This window comes from Schistocerca piceifrons, chromosome X (assembly GCF_021461385.2).
Source record: "Schistocerca piceifrons isolate TAMUIC-IGC-003096 chromosome X, iqSchPice1.1, whole genome shotgun sequence".
NCBI lineage: Eukaryota > Metazoa > Arthropoda > Insecta > Orthoptera > Acrididae > Schistocerca > Schistocerca piceifrons.
The window spans coordinates 530975605-530992210 of record NC_060149.1 but is presented as its reverse complement, the minus strand read 5'-3'; positions in this window follow the sequence as shown (position 1 = coordinate 530992210).

The following is a 16606-nucleotide window of genomic DNA, read 5'->3' as shown; positions in this document are numbered from 1 at the left end:
CACTCTCTGGTGCAGAACGCCTGTCTCGCGGCGTCTGTCACTGGAGTTGGCTGATCATCTCCGTGATGCTTTCGCGATTATTAAATGAACCTGTATGTGCTGCTCTTCTTTGGATCTTCTCTGATTCCTCTACGAGTCCTATCTGGTACGGGTCACGTACTGAAGAGCAACATTCAAATATTGGTTAGCCGAAAGTTTCGAAAGCTACGAGTTCTTCCTTTGCTGATGTACTAGACTTCCTGAGGATTCTCCTAGTAAATCTCATTCTGGCATCTGCATTACTCACGATTAACTTTACGTGGTCATTTCACTTCAAATCTCTTCTTACGAGTACTCCTACATTTTCACCTAAATAACGGCTTCCAGTCACTGTTCAGCATTCGTGTAATCATATAGTAAAGGGTCTTTTTGTCTATGTATTCGTAATACGTTATGTTTGTTTATGCTGAGGGTCAATTGCCCTCCCTGCACTAAGCACTGATTCTCTGCATGTCTTCCTGTATTTTGCCACAAAAATGGTTCAAATGGCTCTGAGCACTAAGGGACTTAACTTCTGAGGTCATCAGTCCCCTAGAACTTAGAACTACTTAAACATAACCAACCTAAGGACATCACACACATCCATGCCCGAGGCAGGATTCGAACGTGCGATCGTAGCGGTCGCGCGGTTCCAGACTGTAGCGCCTCGAACTGCTCGGCTACTCCCGCGGCCTTTTTGCCACAATTTTCTAGTGTCGCGACTTCTGTATACGCAACAGAATCATCCGCGAAAAGCTCCATGCAACTTCTGACGTTAGCTGCTGGCCCATTCATAGATATTGTAAAAAGCAATGGTTCTACGACAATCGGAGGAGGCTTGTTACTTTTGCGTCAGAAGACTTCACTCCGTTCAGAATATTGTGTTGTGTTCTGTTTACTAGAAACTCGTCAATCCAGTCATACAGTTGGTCTGATATTCCGTACGCTCGTATTTTGTTCATTAGGCAGAAGTGTGGAGCTGTATCGAAGTCCAAGTTCCAAAAGCCAAGGAACACGGCGTCTACCTGGGTGCCTGTGTCTACTTCTTTCTGTGTCTCGTGGGCGAAATGGAGTGAGCTGTGTTTCACTCGATCGTTATTTTCGCAACCCATCGTGTTTCCTGCAGAAGAGACTTTCGGTCTCCAAAACTATCATAATACGCGCGCATGAAACATATTCCAAAATTAGACAACAGACCGACTTCAAAGATAGATTTATAGTTTTGTGCGTTTGTTCGACGACTCTTCTTGAAAACGAGAACGATCTGTGATTTTTCTTTCATTAGTGAAGCTTCGCTCCTCTAGAGATGTGCACTGCTGCTAGAGGAGGAGCAAGTTCTTTCGATACTCTTTGTAGAATCGAACTGGTACCCCGTCAGGTCCAGTGGCCTTCCCTTATTGAGCGATTTCAGATGCTTTTCTATCCCTTGGTCACTTATTTCGATATCGGCCATTTTGGTGTTCATACAACGATGTAAAGGAGGAACTAAAGTGCGATCTTCTTCTGTCAAACAGTTGTGGATAAAGGCGTTTTATATTTCGGCGTTTTTTTGTGTCATCCCTTGCTTCGATGCCGCTATGATCACAGAGTGTCGTTGTGAAACAACTGGCTTAATTTAAATATGGCAGGTTGTCACCATGTGATGTGAAATGAACTTTTCCATTCTCCAAAGCCTTGTTTCACTCTTTCTCGAGTGACGACCTATGGATAGTATACATTGCTCAGCATAATGAGAGCTTGTGAGGGTATTGTGAATTTCGGTTGTTTCTTCAGGTTTGTCATAAGGGGAAAGGGATTCAAATTTGCACCTCACCCCCTCTTAATGTTTTACTGCTTTGAGTGAAAAAGTTGAGGGAATTATAATCAGGGAATATTCATAAAATTACCTTGAAATATCAGCATAATAAGAAGTTTCTGTAATCACAGATTCGTAGTGGTTAATACAAACAGGATAAAGACAATTAAACGCAGTTATACATTTAATATTCTTAGAAAGTGTAAAGCAAATTGTAAATTTAGTTTCAGATATTTGGGAAGTATTTTATTTACACAAGTACTACAAAGACTTTAATAACTGAGAAAAAATAACAGTAAAATCACGAGTTACTGGTCCAGAAAAATCGCAGAGTAACTGCTTTGCCTGTGGCGTTCATCCACAGGTCTCATGACATGATTTGAAACTGCCACTACATTTAATTCGTTTCTCTCCTTTGGTGTCGTTTGAGAACGACTTGCCACAGATCGTCAGAAACTTCATCGTCTGTAGACACATAAGGATCATCTTATGTTCAAAGACTGCTGTATCTGTATTTTTCATAGAGGAGAAATGTTTACAGAATATCCATGACTTTGTTGTTTTAGGTTGAGTATTATGTTCCCAGTAGCTGCCATCATTCTGTGTTGTTCCATGTTCCTTCTTCTCAGTATCACCAGCCCTAAAGTGTAAACGATTCCTTTACTTGTCTTATGCTTCCGAAACCTTCAAATGGCTCTGAGCACTATGGGACTTAATTTCTGAGATCATCAGTTCCGAAACCTTGTTGTTGTGTGGTAAGCCAGTAATTAGAGATGTTGCACCACATTTTGTGCTGACTGTTTAAACGGTGGTGCCCAAGTAAGGATGTCACTAATGTCCTGATATATGCCATAAACGACCGTGAGGTCACAACTAGACTTCAGCAGAGTCTTTCACACGCTCAATTTTGTACATACTGCTCTTTATAATCTCTTAACATGTGCTTCACAAGGTTTGTATTACGTGCACATAACGCTACACCAGTAATGACTTGATACAGACGTAAAGCTGCCTCTCCAGGTGTGATCAGCAGCACATCGGCCGTTGCGATGTCAGGTGGCTAGCCATGATAGAAGCCAGTCTGTGTGGGACACTGAGCAACGTCCTTGCTTTTAAAACAAGTTTGCTTAAAAACCTACTGTAACACGGCTGAAGGCCTTATCACGAAGGAAGTGAAATTATTGCTCGGCTGAAGGCCACATCGACAATAATTAGAAAATTAAGAATATCCTTAAAACAAACATCACAATCTAAGGGATCAGGACAAGATGTTCTCAGCAAGTGTTCCAAGGGTCGGCCTGGGAAGGTAACTCAAACATAAGGTAGGGTGAGACAGGCAGCCAAGAGTTTTACTCAAGTAACAGGATGGCAACTCATCTAGGGGCAGCTTAAGCGCTGACCGACCGACTAACCAATCCGCCTAACGTCCGATCACCGGTACAACGATGGAATATTTTTATTAAAGGGCGATGAGACAGACAGCGCTACGTCTTCAGAAAACACCCAAGGATGAAGGAAACACTAGAACCAAGGTAGACCTCCCCCCCCCCCCAAAAAAAAAAACATGCACAGTGCAATACAAGAGGCTGTCGAAGTACACGCCGTGTCGGACAGCATCAACACGACGAGGAAAGGTACACTGCCGGAAAAGTATGCTCACCTCCAGGGCAGGTAACTGGGGCGTTAGCGGCCACAAGGCAGGAAATACCGCTGGTTGCACTTCACTAATAAGAATAATACTAAATTCAATGATGAATAACAAATAAAGACGGCTGCAATATTTCACCACCTCGAAACACTTCACGCGTTGCCGCCAGGTTCAGCGGCCTCGGGAGCAACAACCCGCCGACCAAAGGCAATATCTCAGAATAGTCGCGGTTGCAATAGCAGTTAATTCTTCACTCAACGAAAACGTCCAGGGTTCGGTGTACAACGAAGTCGTCGCTCTCGCAGCTCCCCCTCCAGTGGCAGCACGCCGCCAGCGGCCACGGCTTGCCCCCGCACTGCACGGACCTGCTCGCTGCTGCGCCCCAACTGAACTCACGTTCGTTCACAACCCCTCACCAAATCCAGTATTCAGACAGCATTAAAATAACTGCTCATTCGAAACCACAAGATAAACACGGATCCAACAACTCACAATCCTAAAACCAGTCACTGTGAAACGACACGGACGAATTATAAGTCGGCACAGACACACAGAAGCCAGAAGCAGTCAGAAGACCAAATGCACGTCGTCCACTGCGACGACTGACCGAACGATCAACCAACGGTCGTCCCCACCCAAGTCAGGCACCAGAAAGATTCCAGTATAAATCGTCGACTGACAACTTCTTGCCATGAGGTCACTTCGACAGGTGGACACACACACACACAGGTGAAAGTTTCCCTACTCGATTATCACGGTCCATTCAACTAAAACTCGCTGAATGCGGTCCTTGACGTGGTCGTGCACATCCTTCCGTTAGACAGTGCACGTGTGTCGCCAGCAGTGGGGCGAGTGCCGGCTGTCCGGACCTCACTGCTGCTCCGTCCCAACTCACCACGATGACCCAGAATGCTAGAGGCTGCTCCAAAGATGGTACCACAGTATGCCCTATAGGTAAGCGCTGCTACTGTCACTCACAGACAGACAAGGCGAGCAACGTAGTGGCGCCAGTGAACACACTAAGAAAACGAGACGCCACTATCACTATTACAAGATGCCAAGCTATGAACGGCATCAACGCAAGCCGCACACAGCTCATTATGCTTATTTATTTATGACTAACTTGGGATACCTAGTGTTAGCTAATGCCCTTACGACCCCTGGGGATAATCTGCTCCTTTGAGAAACCCTTTCATCCTCCTTGCCCCACACCTCTGGGAAAAGGGACACTTTTTTTGGTCACCCCCCCCTCCCTAGCTCTGAGCCCCTTTTCCCCCTTCTGTGAAATCTTCCAGCCATCTCTTCCCCCCCTCCCCCCTCTTTACCCTTCCTGTCCCACACCTGGAAATTGGTGAGGAAAGGCTCAGACTCCATTGGTGTTGAAGAATCTCACAACACGAAATTCAAATCAGTGTCAATAATATATAATCTGCAAATTTTTAACTTTATCAGTTTGCGGGAGACACAGTTCCCCCACTTAGGTGGAACTTGTCTGCAACCCCCCACCCCTATGATGTAAGAACTGTAAGCACTGAAGAACAAAATGAAGACATATTAGCTGCCATTTTGGACTGTCCATGGATATATCAGTCAGATACCACCAACTGCAGACCTGAAGTCGGCGTCCTTTGATATTTGACACCTAATAAATCACATAAACTCTCTCTCAAGTGGCTGCTTCCTGTTTGTGTGAACACATGCATGAACCGACGTGTCCAAACATGCAGCTGGAGGTTTTCATCTTTCCTCAGATTACTATGCTCCTATTAGCTAATGCTTGGGGAAAAGGGAGAGCTAGCATAACTGCGATATAAAAAATGGCGAGAAATAGTGTATTTGTACCACCCTATCAAATTAATTGTCTAACAGTTAATGGGAGTCAAATACATCATTTAAAACATTCATCACTACCTTATGATGACTCTCGTTTCTAATAAAACATATTTTCAACGTTTGAGAATCACACACAAACATTTCGCAGATCAAGTAATTAAATTTTCGAGACAAGTAGATCATAGTGCTAAATATATCTGAAGTCTTGTATGTACCAACATTTGAGAACACAAGAAGCCTCCTCCACCAAAATGTTTCCACCTTACGCTAAACATATGTGGCAAAAGAAACTTCCCAATTGCACACAATTTCAATCACGAAGCGCACACCATGCGGTGACTGTCAGTTAACTGTAGCCATGCCGGCCACAAGAGGACTAGAGACTCACACCCACATTGGATGTGCTGGTAGTTGCACACACATCTCTATATATCAACACGCTGGCTGTATCAGACGCTCAGAGCCCGGAGAGACTGTTACCGTGGCTGCCAAGCAGTCAACTGATCAATTTACATGGAGGGAATAATTCTCCAGCGCAAACACTCACTATATTGAATCTTCTTGCACAACATACTTCAGTCGCCCCTCAACCAGCATACTGGTTACTCCACTGTTCAGCCATCCAGAGGGCGACAGCACGCTGTGAGACAAGCAGATGCAACTTGAAATACTAAACAAGTGAACCACACACACACACACACACACACACACACACCCACACACACACACACACACACACACACACACACACACACGCGCGCGCACTCTGCCCCTCATGAGTCCCAATGTTTCATACGTATAATACAGTGTATTAAACAGATGGTAGACAATAGCACTGTAGCTGAACATGGTTTTGCATGGGGTGGTACAGTGCACTAGCTGGATGGTAGACTATTGTGCTGCATCCAGACATGTTTTCAGGTGGGCTGGTACAGCACATTAGACATGTACAACTGGTACAGTGCATTACGTGGACAGTAGACTATAGTGCTGTACCCTAACGTGGTTTCTTTTGGAGTGGTGCACTGTACCCGGATGTGATGTGTGATCATGTGGTACTGGGCAGAGTAACACACATGAGGGTTAGTCCCTTCCTCCCTCCCTGTCATAGACACTGTGTGTGTGTGTGTGTGTGTGTGTGTGTGTGTGTGGTTCACTTGTTCAGTACATATACGTCTGTAATTCATCACATCAGTTTGTTCTGCTCTTAAGAGTCTAGCAGGTTTCAACTTCGTGGTAAAGGAGTCCAACTGAGAATCCAACTGACGAACACTTTCAAATATTTGTGTGTGGTGACTTTAGCAGCTATCTATGTGATAAATCTCTCAAGTTCATCTCTGCCAGGGCTCACATACCAAGTCTCCTACATGGAGATGACAATGTGATGGCTGTAGGAATATTAGGTAAAAACAGCAAGAAAGCGTATAACGACCCATGATCAAACCGTATAAGTCGGAAATGGCTGACGTTAAAAATTGCTCTACTCAAGGAGCAGATGTCTGGAGTATCACAGTACCTGCCAGTTCTTACAATTCTTTTTCTTGCAGTTTATGCTTGTTTTCTTAGAATTTCAAACATGTATTCATCACCTCATCGGACATCCACCTTCCTGGCAGTGACTGTCTCACAGGCTCTTCCCACTTCTGTAGGAATGCGATAGGAAAATCCTTGACAATGGTCTATATTTGAAGAAACTGTGAGAAATCGAACCAGAAAATATAACTCTTAGACCTTTCAGGGGTAGCGATAAAGGGGTATACAATATGTGATCAAAAGTATCCGGACACCCTCAAAAACATACGTTTTTCACATTAGGTGCATTGCGCTGCCACCTACTGCCAGGTACTTCTTATCAGCGACATCAGTAGTCATTTGACATCGCGAGAAAAGAGAATGGGGCGCTCCGCCGAACTCACGGACTTCGAACGTGGTCAGGTGATGGGGTGTCCCTTGTGTCATACGTCTGTACGCGAGATTTCCACACTCCTAAACATCCCTAGGTCCACTGTTTGCGATGTGATAGTGAAGTGTAAACGTGAAGTGACACGTACAGCACAATAGCGTACAGGCCGACCTCGCCTGTTGACTGACAGAGACCACCGAACAGATTAAGAGAGTCGTAATGTGTAAAAGGCAGACTTCTATCCAGATCATCACACAGGAATTCCAAACTGCATCAGGATCCACTATGACAGTTAGGCAGGAGGTGAAAAAACCTGGATTTCATGGTCGAGCGGCTGCTCATAAGCCACACATCACTCCAGTAATGCCAAACGACCCCTAGCTCGGTGTAAGGAGTGTAAACATTGGACGATTGAACAGTGGAAAAACGTTGTGTGGAGTGACGATCACGGTACACAATGTGGCGATCCGATGGCCGGGTGTGGGTATGGCGAATGCCCGGTGAACGTCATCTGACAGCGTGCGTAGTGCCAACAGTAAAATTAGGGGGCGGTGGTATTATGGTGTGGTCGTGTTTTTCATGGATGGGGCTTGCACCCCTTGTTGTTTTGCGTGGCACTATCACAGCACAGGCTTCACTGATGTTTTAAGCACCTTCTTGCTTCTCACTGTTGAAGAGCAATTCAGGGATGACGATCGCATCTTTCAACACGATCGAGTAGCAGTTCATAATGCACGGCCTGTGGCAGAGTGGTTACACGACAATAACATCCCTGTAATGGACTGACCTGTACAGAGTCCTGACCTGAATCCTATAGAACATCTTTGGGACATTTTGGAACACCCTCTTCGTGCGAAGCCTCACCGACTGACATCGATACCGTGAAGAATGGACTGCCATTCCCCAAGAAACCTTCCAACACCTGACTGAACGTATGCCTGCGAGAGTGGAAGCTGTCATCAAGGCTAAGGTTGGGCCAACACCATATTGAATTGCATCATTACCGATGGAGGGCGCCACGAACTTATAAGTCAATTTCAGCCAGGTGTCCGGATACTTTTGATCACAAAGTGTATGTAGATCAGAAATAGTAGACGCATCGTCCATTTAATTGGAATGTCGCATGTGAATAGCACGCTAGAAAAAGTGATAACTCTGCCTGCCGTTGTAACAGCTGAGCTGTTAAATTCCACCTCACGCAAAATGAGGTAGCATGAAAGCATGTAACGACCCACAATCAAACCATAGAGGCTAGAAATTGCTGAGGTTGAAATTTGCTATTCTGATGGAGCAGCTATCTGAAATCACACAGCAGCTATCAGTTCCTACAATTCTTTTTCGTGTACCTTATTTTTATTTTCTTAGATTTTCAAGCATAACGTCACCACTTCACCGGAAATCTACCTTCCTGGCAGTGTCTGTGTATCAGACTGTTCACACTTCTGCAGGAATGTTGTTTTTAAGCACTGATTTATAACTATGGAAATGGACTGTTCGAGTTTGATCCTGTCTAAACGCTAGCGATTTGGAAATACATTTCAGAAATCAGTATGGGATATACTTGGTGCGGAAGACTGTAGTGTTAATGATTAATTTAATTACTTTGTGGTAAGGACTGTTGGACCAAACTGCTGACGTCATCGGTCTCTAGACTTACACACTATTTAAACTAACTTACGCTAAGGACAACACACACACCCATGCCCGAGGGAGGACTCAAACCTCCGACGGGGGCAGCCGCACGAACCGTGACAAGACCCCTAAGACCGCATGGCTACCCCGCGCGGCCAGTTTTAATGAAACATTTGCTATTTATTGAAGAGAGTACGCCGGCCGAAGTGGCCGTGCGGTTCTGGCGCTGCAGTCTGGAACCGCGAGACCGCTACGGTCGCAGGTTCGAATCCTGCCTCGGGCATGGAGGTGTGTGATGTCCTTAGGTTAGTTAGGTTTAAGTAGTTCTAACTTCTAGGGGACTGGTGACCTTAGATGTTAAGTCCCATAGTGCTCAGAGCAATTTGAGCCATTTGAAACTTTCAAACCGCTGTAGAAATAACACCACTGGCCAGAATGACGTCAAATCGCAACGGAATATTATCGGAGAAGGGGGGAAACGTATGGCAGAAGAGAAATAAATAGTGTCAAAATGTAGCAATTGATGGCGCCTTAAGCATCATAATTTAATAGCGGTCAACTACAAATAACAAATGAATCGTACAACAATGCCTAAGGTGTACATTTGATGTTAAACAAATTGTGCTACTCAGTGTGCATGGGTGTACTTTAATTATAATCACCCTGTATATGCAATTTGCTGCACAGCTTCCCCCACTCTATTTGAATGAGTCACATCTTCTTACTATACATTCTCAGTTTCCACAATAACTGTGAGGTCATTGTCAGCTGCTCCCCCGACATTAGCACACAGAGACCTGTTTGTGGTTAAATGATACAGTACCATCGATTCGACAGCTCGACACTACATGGTCGCTGTCTACCAATCTTGTTCGTCTTACCGACTGATCTGCGAAGCAAAAGCATCATGTGGATGTTGGTTAGATCGTATGGCTTGGCATACTCCATTCGAATCTCTGAGAAAGGCGATATATTTCTCCTGTCAACATATAGTGGATCAGGGTACGTATGGAAGTATATAGGAAATTTTTTACTCGATCAACGATGGAGATTTTGATGGACGGGTAATGCATATTAGGTGTTGTGGATTGGCAAGAGAGCCAACCCACTATGAGAGGAAGCCGAAAGGCACGCGTTTTAGCTCACGCAGGCTGGCGTGAGGTCTGAAACAGGTCAAGGAAATGAGACTAACAAAAAACGTACGTAGCTGCTGGAATACTTAACTTTAATCCATAATTAGTGAACATCGCTCTTGACGGTACATGTTTTACAGCATCAATAGTAACTGGTAATGGCGCCTTGCTAGGTCGTAGCAAATGACGTAGCTGAAGGCTATGCTAACTATCGTCTTGGCAAATGAGAGCGTATTTTGTCAGTGAACCATCGCTAGCAAAGTCGGCTGTACAACTGGGGCGAGTGCTAGGAAGTCTCTCTAGACCTGCCGTGTGGCGGCGTTCGGTCTGCAATCACTGATAGTGGCGACACGCGGGTCCGACGTATACTAACGGACCGCGGCCGATTTAAAGGCTACCACCTAGCAAGTGTGGTGTCTGGCGGTGACACCACAATAGGGGTGCGATGTACCCTCCACAATGCACTGTACAGGCTCTTGAAGTGTATTTGTCGTAGGTGTGGGATATTTGCAGGTGATGGAGCTGTTTGCCGACAGGCGGCAAGACTTACGGTGGAGTTGGTAGTTGACATGGACGCAACTAAATGTGTTGCACATTAATAGGACTAGAAATCCCATGCACTGTCATAAGAAGCGTTAACTGCCGTAAAATGCGTAGCAGTAAGCATCTAGAGCGAGCTGAAGTAGAATGTATATGTCTGGTTCTTAAGGGAAGCAATCCAAACACTATGAAATGAAAAGTTGGTGAGCTAAAGCAGAATAATATGTCAGGCTCAGATTCATCTGCATGGATTTTTAAGGGGGGTACGATCCACCCACTAAGATACAACAATGTAGGAGGCGAGTGACTGCAAATCCCGCCGGTACATCACCTAGAGAATGTTGCACTACAACTCGGATTGAGGTGTAAGAGATACTTAGATGACTGCTGTTGCTGGAGGAAACATGGACACTGATTTGGTCTGGCTTGTACTTGTTGGTTAACTGGCTCTCATGTACGATAGTCAGATTAGCGTGTTTGCTTCTAAATGAGTAACTAGCACTATGCTTACGCATACTACCCATGTGGATACATTCTGCTCTAGACAGAATACAGTACCATTGTCAGTCTACTATCGAACAGCACATGGAGTTAAACGAAATGAGCAATGCTATGGTTAAGTCCCGAATCTCCTCATACTCTTGCAAAACTCTGAATTATGCATGGGGATGTGAGGCTGTTGCAGCGATGTAAGTGATTCAGTAGATTGGAGGCTCTGTGATACTGTTAGATTCGTATTATGGAGGTATGTTCCATTTGAAGAAAGGTGGTGTATACCGGCAACGAAGACTCTGACACCATTACACTGTCGTATTTCTAGCGTAGTAATCACAGGAAACGATAAAGTAGATAAGGACATGTACAGGGGGATATTTATAGACAGTCAATCGTTATCGATGAATTGTAGGCGTTATACTTCTGAATTTCTTTGTGCAGACAATGTATACTCTGCATGGTTGCGAAGTTCATCCTTTGCATTAGTGTGCTATTTTTCTCGTTGTCACAGCTCTCTACCTAGTAAGTGATGGACAGAGGACTAGACAAAATGGTTCATATGGCTCTGAGCACTATGCGACTTAACTTCTGAGGTCATCAGTCGCTTAGAACTTAGAACTAATTAAACCTAACTAACCTAAGGACATTACACACATCCATGCCCGAGGCAGGATTCGAACCTGCGACCGTACCGGTCGCTCGGCTCCAGACTGTAGCGCCTAGAACCAAAAGGCCACTCCGGCCGGCAGGACTAGACAGCCTTCTAACTAATGGAACAGTGCTGTCGGAGTTAGCAGTGTCTGTGACTTGGCGGAGGACATCTCTTACTCGTCGAAATCACGTGGATTCAAATGCTATATATCGAAGACTGGAAGATTCGTGAGAATATGACAGGTAAGCAATACTCTGACGAAAGGGGAGCTGAGATGTGAGCTCTATACCACTTCTTCTAAGTGGTGTGGGCGAACGTATTACAATCCCTCACATACGTCTAGCGAACTGACTGCAGTGAGAAAAGTGGGGGCTAATACGAAGATTTTTACCGAGAGGCAATCAGCAGCTGAAGTTCCAACTTTTTTTTCTCAATAAATAAGAGACAACGTTCTTCCTGAGTTTTGTGTACCTATAAATGGATGGACTGACATCTAAATAGGTAGACTAAATTTACATCTATATGCTTAATTCGCAAGCCATCTTAGGGTGTTTGGCGAAGAGTAACCTGTACCATGCTAGTCATTTCCTTTCCTATACCACTCGCAAATAGAGCGAGGGAATAAAGACTCTCTCTATGCCTCTGTATGAACACTAATTTCTCGTATTTCATCTTTCTGGTGCTTACGCGAATTGTATGTTGCCGACAATAGAATCCTTCTGCAGTGAGCTTCAAATGGTTCTCTAAATTTTTTCAATTGTTTTCCTCGAGAGGAACATCGCCTTCCCTCCAGCGATTCCGATTCGAGTTCTCGAAGCATCCAGCTATTAATTTGTCGGGAGCGAGTAGGGATGCTTCAAGAGGGCTGCATTCTGAGGGAAACTAATTCAAACAGACTCATACACGTCAGGCGGTGGCGGCAGTGGCTACTGTTCACATGTGGGCCGGTGGTGATGGCAGGGACGGGGGCGGAGACGAGACTGTCCCCATAGACCGGATTAGTTCGGGAGCAGTATACTGGAATTGTAAGTCACTTACTTCCATCAGCTTGACAAGACAACCGACAGACACAACGTGATTAGTGCTGGATATCTTTAGCTATTTGACGACGATTAAAATCGATTTTGGAATAGGAGGAAGTGACTAACTAGTCTGTGACGAGCTCCCTGAGATGTCACAGAAGCGCCTGTAAAGGTTACCTGGCGAGTGCAATCCGACTGCAGGGGAAAAATTACTCACCATCCAAAATGGACTCTTGCGATCAATTCAGTTAATTAGTCAATCAGTTTGATGTCAATGCAGGGCAGGTGGAAGCGAGGCAGGGAGTACCATGAATAGATGAATAGGGTTTGCGAGTTGGAGCGGTAATCAGCAGTTTTTTTTTTTTTTTTTTTGTTGCGGCGAGATCTTTTGACGAAATTTCAATCTTCGACCTATGCAGGGACAGATGACAATCGTAATAATATCAGCTATATTGGCGATTTTAGAAAATGATATGCAGTATTAACCTTATAATTACAAATCTTCTGTGTGTTGCCTTAAGAGACTTCGTAAGTAATGAGGCTTTGGCTACTTTAAGAGTGATCGAAAGTGAGGAGACATCCTGTGACAGACGCAGAACATGCTCGTAACACACGTTATGAGCCAAAAATGAGTTTCATATTCTACTCTTATAATGTAGGACATAACAGATATTAAGCTGACAAGAACAGATTTTTTTCACCTAATGAGATAATGCTTAGTGGAAATGTAGCCTATGGCATCATATTGTAAAGGATTTTCACAAAAAGTAACGATACTTTAGCGATGTGCAAACGTGTGTATGCTCCATTTTCTTCTGTCTAAAAGGGAGGAATCTACATTTTGTGTGAGCAATTCGATGTGTATTGTCAATAACATCACTGTTTCGGATGGGGTAAACCGGATTTTTAAACTGGAGACTCTATGTTGGGGTTGGCATCACAATTCGAACTATATTCCTAGCTGCTTTAGCTAACTAGCCTAGTGTGACCAGCAGGTACAAAGAGTGCTCCGACCTGCGGGCTCTTGCCCGCAGCCGTGGGAACAAATCTCGGCGCTCTCTGGATGGCTGAATAGCGAAGTAACCACTACGCTGTAACTTCCTGGCAGATTAAAACTGTGTGCCCGACCGAGACGCGAACTCGGGACCTTCGCCTTCCGCGGGCAAGTGCTCTACCATCTGAGCTACCGAAGCACGACTCACGCCCGGTACTCACAGCTTTACTTCTGCCAGTATCTTGTCTCCTACCTTCCAAACTTTACAGAAGCTCTCCTACGAAACTTGCAGAACTAGCACTCCTGAAAGAAAAAGTAAAGTTTGGAAGGTAGGAGACGAGATACTGGCAGAAGTAAAGCTGTGAGTACCGGGCGTGAGTCGTGCTTCGGTAGCTCAGGTGGTAGAGCACTTGCCCGCGAAAGGCAAAGGTCCCGAGTTCGAGTCTCGGTCGGGCACACAGTTTTAATCTGCCAGGAAGTTTCATATCAGCGCACACTCCGCTGCAGAGTGTAACCACTACGCTGGTTGAGTGGCTACAGAAGCAGATGTGTGTGTTCTGTAAGAAAATTCAATATGGCGATTGTTTGGCTCTGAGCACTATGGGACTTAACATCTGAGGTCATCAGTCCCCTAGACCTTAGAGCTACTTAAACCTAACTAACCTAAGGACATCACACACATCCATGCCCGAGGCAGGATTCGAACCTGCGACCGTAGCGGTCGCTCGCTTCCAGACTGAAGCGCCTAGAACCTCTCGGCCACTCCGGCCAGCGGCGAGTTTTTGTGCTGGAGGATTATTCCCCCATGTTGACTGCTTGGTGGTCAGTCTCTCTGACCTCTGAGCCTCTTTTATGGCCAAAGCGATGATACCTGGAGATGTGCGCGTAACTGCCAGTGACTGACGTGGGTGTACCTCTCAAGTCCTCTTCTGGCCGGCATGGCCACGGCTCCCTGACAGTCGCTTGACGGTGCGCGCTTCGTGATCGCAAGTGTGTGCAATCGGAAAATTTTTTTCGCCATATATGTTTAGTGTAAGAAGGAAACGTTTTGGTGGCGGATGGTCCTTGTGTTCTCAAACGTCAGTGCATACTAGACCTCAGATATATTTAGCGCTATGATCTATTTGTCACGGAAATTTAATTACTTGATCTGCAAAATGTTTGGCCGACCGATGTGGCCAAGCGGTTCTAGGCGTTTCAGTCCGGAACCGCGTGACCGCTTCGGTCGCAGGTTCGAATTCTGCCTCGGGTATGGATATGTGTGATGTCCTTAGGTTAGTTAGGTTTAAGTAGTTCTAAGTTATATGGGACTGATGACCTCAGATGTTAAGTCCCTTAGTGCTCAGAGCCATTTGAACAAATTTTTTTTTTTTTTTGGAAAATCTTTGTGTGTGATTCTCAAACGTTGAAAATATGTTTTATTACAAAGGAGAGTCATCATAAGGTGGTGATGAGTGTTTTAAATGATGTATTTGTCTCCTGTAAATTGTTAAACAAATAATTTGATAGGGTAAAGCAGATCGACATTTCCCGCCGCTTTTGATATCGCAGTTGTGCCAGCTCTTCCTTTATCCCCAGCATTAGCCAACAGACAGGAAGCGAGTCTGGAATTTCTTGATCAAAGGAATGCCGCCATCTGATGCTTTGTTTGGGGACCGTGAGAACAAACGGTGGTCACTTGGGTGGGTAGGTGTGTCACGTTGGTCTACAGGACTGAGGTGCAGTTGTTACAACAGGAAGTAGCCACTTGAGAGATAGCGAAGGTGGTTTCCCAGCTATCGAATATCAAAGGACGATGATTTTCTGTCCGCTGTTGGTGGTATTTAGTATCACGATCTGTAATTAGGACACTGGGCGATTTTCGACCTCTGTAGCGTGTGCGGCGGCCCAAAACAGTGGATAATATATCGGAATTCATTCCATTCCTCGGTGCTCACAGTTATTATGTCAAGGGGGCAAGGGGTGAAGACATGAACTCTACCCTAGCGGGTAAGAATATTCAAACTGAATTGAACAATATATTATTGACACAAACACAGACTGAGTCTTTTTCCCGCCTGTTTCCAGATGGAGGAGGGGAGGGGAAAGTGGGGGGAGGGAAGGGCTGTGGGATTTCCCATGACAGGGAAAAGGCGCTCAGAACTGGGGAGGGGTCACAAATAAGTGTCCTTTTCCCAATTGGCATGGCAGTGGAGGAGGAGTGGGGTAGGAGTGTCTCAGGACAGATTAACCCCAGGAGGTCGTAAAAAAGTTAGTATAACAATAGACGTCACAAATCAATTAGTGTAACAACAGGTCAAGCGGATTACATCATCAGTTTAATAAATGGGCATAACCATTTGATATCAAAAGTGATGCAGAGAGATCTTGGCCCCACTAATCCCTACCACTTTATTTAATGCATGTCTACCCATTTTGGAAAGGAAGCTTTCGAAAACTTTTGACCACCCACAGTATTCCGCCATTAAGTGCAGTGCAGTTCTATGCTATGAGCTCATGCACTCCCTGAAATGATGTGGTGATACAGAGCAAAATACCATATCTACATCTGGGGGAAATGGTGTGATAACATGGGCGACTCAATTGTACATTGGGCCAGACCTTTTAAATCGACTTTTTACTTTTTACCTGGTCTTTTTTCCAAAATGCAGGAAAGATGGTCTGGTAAGGCACACAGCAATGTACTTCACATCGATGTGTACTTACAAGTTTATGACCAAGTAAATGGAGTGTCCCACCTTCGTATGTCATTCGAGGTGCATTGCTGCTGAACAGGGGGTGTATTAATATCCAAATACTGATGAGAAGGGTCAATTTTGCCTTGCATAGTCGCTTCTGGCTTTTAGACCAAACACGTACTGTTTGCTAGCATTAAAAATTCAATGGAATCTAATTCCCCATTAACCTTCAGGACATATCAGAATTTGAAAGCCAGAATCTG